The sequence below is a fragment of the Dipodomys ordii genome, unplaced genomic scaffold, assembly GCF_000151885.1.
Source record: "Dipodomys ordii isolate 6190 unplaced genomic scaffold, Dord_2.0 Scaffold65, whole genome shotgun sequence".
In the NCBI taxonomy this organism is placed as follows: domain Eukaryota; kingdom Metazoa; phylum Chordata; class Mammalia; order Rodentia; family Heteromyidae; genus Dipodomys; species Dipodomys ordii.
The window spans coordinates 9327457-9333281 of record NW_012267281.1 but is presented as its reverse complement, the minus strand read 5'-3'; positions in this window follow the sequence as shown (position 1 = coordinate 9333281).

Below are 5825 nucleotides of genomic sequence, written 5' to 3'. Positions count from 1 at the left end.
ATTAGATGTGAAGCCTGTGGCATTTTGTTTTTTCATAGTGAGGGCCCACAAGGTCCTAAAGAGAGAAAGTGGGGCCTTGCTGCCAGTAACACAGGTGTGAGACATATCTAAGGTTCTATTTATAGAAAATGGAGAAGGAGGAAGAGGAAGGAGAGAAGGAGGAAGGGGAGGAGGAGCAGGAGGAGGAGGAGGAGGATGACAACAAGACAACACTGAAGAAGTATATTTTAGGACTGGGAAGGTAGCTCAGATAGAGTGCTTGCCTTGCATGCATGAGGCTCTGGGTTCGATTCCTCAGCACCACATAAGCAGAAAAAGCCAGAAGTGGCACCGTAGCTCAAGTGGTAGATTAGCTTTGAGCTGAAGAGCTCAGGGACAGTGCCCAGGCCCAGAGTTCACAGGCCCCATGACCGACCAAAAAAAAAAAAAGTATATTTTAGAAAAATGAGGGAAGGGGTAACAAATTTGACAAGAAATGTACTTATTACCTTACTTATGTAACTGTAACCCCTCTGTACATCATCTTGACAATAAAAAAAATTAAAAACAAAGAGTAGTTTATTTTGGTTTTCTTTTGTCTATTCCTTATACATGTCTAGTATATTTGGGCACAAAGCTTTAGCTTGCATTTTAGAGAGGGCACTTCTGTTGAAAGATGATAAAAGATAAGAGAAAGCTGATCAAATGGCATTCAGTGATGTGGGGAAAGGGAAAAGTAGAAAGGGAGTGGGAGGTAGTAGGGGGCTGATAGGATTTGTCCTATCAAACCTCAGGTTGAAATTTGACTGTTCCAATGGCAATATTGGGAGGTGTGGCTTTTTGGCAGAGACCAGGCTGTAGGGTGACAGTAACGCCCCTGTCTAGGGAAGGAATGCTTGCTCTCTCTTGCAGGACTGTGTGAGTTACTGAAAGCCTGGGCTGTAACTGAGCAAGGCGGCCCCTCGGTGTCTGTCTCTCCCACATACACTCCTTACCCTTCTTCCCATCCAGCAGCATCAGCGGGGGACCACCCTGAGGGTCACTCTCCTGGACTTCCTAGTTTCCAGAACCATGAACCCAACTAAGCTTCTTTCTTCATAAAATATGAGTATTCGTCAGACATGCTGTGATAGTGATGGAAAATGAATTCAAACAGAGGGACAAGGGACCCTACTGGCAAATAATGAGAAAAATGTTCCCCGTCCTGACCCTAGAGGAGACATCGCTGAGCTTTTCTATAGAAAGACTCAGAGGATGCTCCTACATTTTAATACAACACATAATATATATAACACGCAGGGGAGAGCAAAGGATAATTAGTGTGCAACTGAATTTCAGGAAGCGTACCTCAAAAGATCACTAATAAAAGTTTGTAAATTTCAAATGCTGAGTTTGATTAAAAGGCATTTTTTTCCTTGCTAAAAGCTTAACAGGCTTCCTTTCTCTCTTATCTTGTCATTATTAAGTCTCATTGTACTCATTAGCACAGCCTCTCATTATTCTATTTTTATAAGTCCAACACTATCTTCATTGGTTACAAGGTCATTTCATTTCATAGATATTATTTTCTAAATGTAACCTTGACTAGCTTTGACGGTTGCCATTCACATCATAGAATAAAACAAAATATTTAGAGGTGACTTTTTGTATCTCACATTATACTCTTTACTTTTAACAAGGCAAACACACACACACACACACACACACACATACACACACACACACACACAGGCCCTAATGTGCATACAAATCAACTTTAACCCCTTGGCCTTGCACTATTTTTAAATGTTTAGATTATTGTTTAGAAATCTTCTCTCCTTTAGTTATAATCAATACTTTCCTCTTTATATATAAAATTTGTATAAACTATAAGTTACAATCAAACATTCCAAACTAATCTACGACTCTAAAGCTCAGTTATGTATTCTTGAGCTATTTCATAAGCCAGTTTTCAATACCCTTGTGTTAGAAAGGATTGAATTATAGCTTTGCCATAGATTAGATTTCTTTGTACTATTGTATTTACACATCTGGTTGGTCTTTTATGCATTTTCTCCATATTATCTTATAAACTGATTAGGACATGACTCTTTCTCTATTGTGTTTCTAAGAACCCACTATAGTATGGATTTAAAGAAAAGCAAAATTAAATAGCTAATATCTCTGGCTTAGAAAATCATTGACACTCAATTGTTGCATTGTAATTCTGTCTATGGATATACTTACCTACATTAAGCTTTAAAAAGAAAATGCAATTAAAGACACAGATTGCTATGAACAAGGAATTATATTCTAGCCATAGTAATGAGTAAACTTTCCCCACTCCTGACCCTAGAGTAGCCATCTTCGAGTTTTTCTATAGAAAGACTTGGATGATATGCTTATGTCTTAATACAATACATAGTATGTAAGAATATTCACAGATCAGTTGGTATTTTGCTTGGCTTTAAGAAGCTGAGTCTTTGTGTCCTAAAATTATAGGCACATAATCCTTGAATCTGCTGTGTGGCCAAAAAGAAAAAAAATTGAGCATGCTCTTTTTGTTTGTTGAAGACTCAATATGCACTATGATAACAGAATGTTTAGTCTTTTACTAAGCAATAAAATGTCATTTAAGTGATAATAGCCTGGGCCATTTAGCAATTTCTGGCTTTTATGTTTAAGAAAACCAGTCCAGATGAACTGGTTAAATCCAGAAAATGTAAGGAGATTCAGAAAGCTTTTTTTTTTTTTTTTTTGCACTTTTGAGGCTCTGCTCATAGTATGTGGAAATGTGTTTATACACTGAAAACTGAGAACAGCCGTTTAAAGCCTGGGTGCAAAAATAAAAAGCCTGGAAATCAGCTATTTGTAAAGTCCTATGGCATGTTTCTTTTGCAAACAATGAAAAGTGAGAGTTTAAAAGGTTGCTCTTTTTTTCCCTTTCCAGCTTTCTCTTTCTTTCTTTCTTTCTCTTTCCTTCTCCCTCCCTCCCTCCCTCCCTCCCTTCCTTCCTTCCTTCCTTCCTTCCTTGTGATAGTACAAGGGTTTGAATTTAGAGCTTGACTGTCTTGCTTGGCTTTTTTGTTGTTGTTTAAACCAAACTTTTTTTTTAAATTAAGTTTTTTATTGTGAAAATACTATACCAAAAGGGTTATAGTTACTTGAACAAGGTAATGAGTATATTTCTTATCCAGCATTGTCTCCTTCTTTGTTTTTCTCCTACCATCCCTTCCCTCCCACCTCCTCATCTAACGGCCGTGCCCCCCTCTCCCCCCCCCCCCATTGCTTGGCTTTTTTAACTCAAGGCTGGCACTCTGCCACTTGAACCATACCACTACTTCTGGCTATTAATATTATTGTTGTTGTTGGCTGGCTTCTTGGTAATTAATTGGAGATAAGAGTTGCATGGACTTTCCTGCCTAAGCTGACTTCAAATCTTGAGCCTCAGATCTCGACCTCCTGAGTAGATAGGATTACAAGTGTGAGCCACCAGCGCCCAGCTTTAAAAGGTTAATTTCAGATGACTTTCCTCTGGAACTTTTACTGTCCTGTGATCATTTCTCCCCTTATTCTTCTCTGTCACTTTGTGAACTCCCCAAGAGCAAGGACCCCACTTATATAGCTCATTAGCAATGGCTGGTCTAAGACCAAATACTTAATAGGTGCTCATGAAATGCCCATTGAGTAAAGTGAGTGAATGAATGGAGTGAGGTTGACTTAAAATATTCTTTTTTTTGGGGGGGAGGTCTGGTCGTGGGGCCTGAACTCTGGGCCTGGGCGCTGTCCCTCAGCTCTTCAGCTCAAGGCTAGCGGTCTACCACTTGAGCCACAGCGTCACTTCCGACTTTTTTCTTTTTGCTTATATGGTGTTGAGGAATCAAACCCAGGGCCTCATGCATGCAAGGCAAGCGCTCTACCACTGAGCCCCCTACCCAGCCCCTAAAATATTCTTTTACTCTAGTCTGTGAGCTCAATGAATGAAGCCTTTCACTGTGCCAAACTCAGCATAAATATTCATAAGCTTGTTGCCAGATTGACCAAGAAGAGAGTCCTGAAGCACTCAGATGCTTCCAGAAGCATTTAGATTGTAGATCGGAAAATAACAATGATCCGTAACATATATCTAACACGCTTTTGGGTCCTGTAAACACAGTCACCAAGACCTTTTAGATGGTACCTAATGTACACTTATATTCTTAGATGTTTGCTTATGGTAGCTTATGTTGCTTTCACTGGCTGCATGGAGCTGGGGAGATTCTAGTTAGTGTTGAGAAGAGTAAGAGGAGGGTTGCAGATTTAGCAATACATGATACGTTTGTTTTATTTCTGCTCAGTCTTTCCGGTTTCTCCTGTCTTTCTTATTTTGCCTCCCACAGCCTCCCTTCTCCCTATCTCTTGTCACAAGTTTCTCTATGTGTGAAACGTGCATTGGACCATGACCTATGCAGTTCTTGGAATTGTTCTCAGGATGAAAAACCTTCATGAGTGTTAGGAACAATTAACATTTCCATTTACCACTAGATCCAAAGCTTTATGAGTAGCAAAGATGTAAATTTATTTTAACCTTAAACATACAGTGTAATTCTAGTGTGTGGGAAGCAGCAATGGGAGAGAAATGTGATTGGGAGATACATTTCAATTAATTCTTCCACCCATCCCCTATCTCTTCTATATCAGAACCTTTTATAGTGTTAAAATTAACAATTATGCCTCTGATGGCTGGCTAAATCCACCAGGGACCAGGAGAGCGCCTCAGATAACACGACACGTATAAATCATTCAAGAGAACAATTCTTGAAAGAAAAGTTATCTGTGTTTGGGATGACATTGGAAGAGTTAAATAGGAGTCAATTTGAAGAAGGGACATTTAGCCCCATTGTCCAGTTTGTCTTTTTCTTTTTAAAAAAATTGTGTCATAATATACATTTTTAAAATTAATTATCCATTAGCCACAAGATAAATGTCTCTTCTTGTGTTCTGGAAAGAGTAGCTTCAGCACTGGAAGATGACTGCACGTGAGTTAGCATCCCTGAAGAGAGCTGTTCTCAGATACAGTGGCAACTGCTCATTGAAGCAGTACAATGACCAGTGGTGACAGGCAAGCCCATGCTGACCAAACGGAATCAAAGACCGGCCAATTTCAGTCCACCAATCGGTGACAGAGACAGAGGACTGATGTCCCGCCAAACCACACAGACAACACAACGGTCTGAAGGGGAACAACCCTGGAAACTGGATGCTAAGACTCTTTGTAAGCTTCTCCTCCACCATCGCCACCCAAATATTCTGAGAGCATGGCTCCAAGTAGTTTCATGAAACCTTCCAGTACATAAAAGGTGTCTATTTCAGGAATTGGTTGTGTGTGTGTGTGTGTGTGTGTGTGTGTGCACTTGCGTGTGTGTGTGTGTGTGTGTGTTTAAATAAATGGTGTGATAGTGCATGCTTGTAATCCCAACTACTTGGAAGGTGGATGCAGAAGGATTATGAGTTTGAGGTCAGTGTAGGCCAAGGTGGCATCAAGACCCTGTCTCAAAAACAAAACAAAAACAAAACGGCTAGAGTCAGACTCAGTGGCAGAGTGCTTGCCTAGCAAGTTCTCCGCTCAATTCCCAGAGCTGGAGGGGTGGTGAGAGTCTATCAGTCCTATCTATCTATCTATCTATCTATCTATCTATCTATCTATCTATCTATCTATCTATCTCTCTATCTCTCTCTCTATCTATCTCTCTATCTCTCTCTCTATCTATCATCTATCATCCATCTACCCATCCTCTATCTACCTACCTATCTACCTATCATCTCTCTTTCTTTTCCTTTCTCTCCTTTCTCTTCCTCCCTCCCTTCCTTCCTCCCCCCTCCCTCCC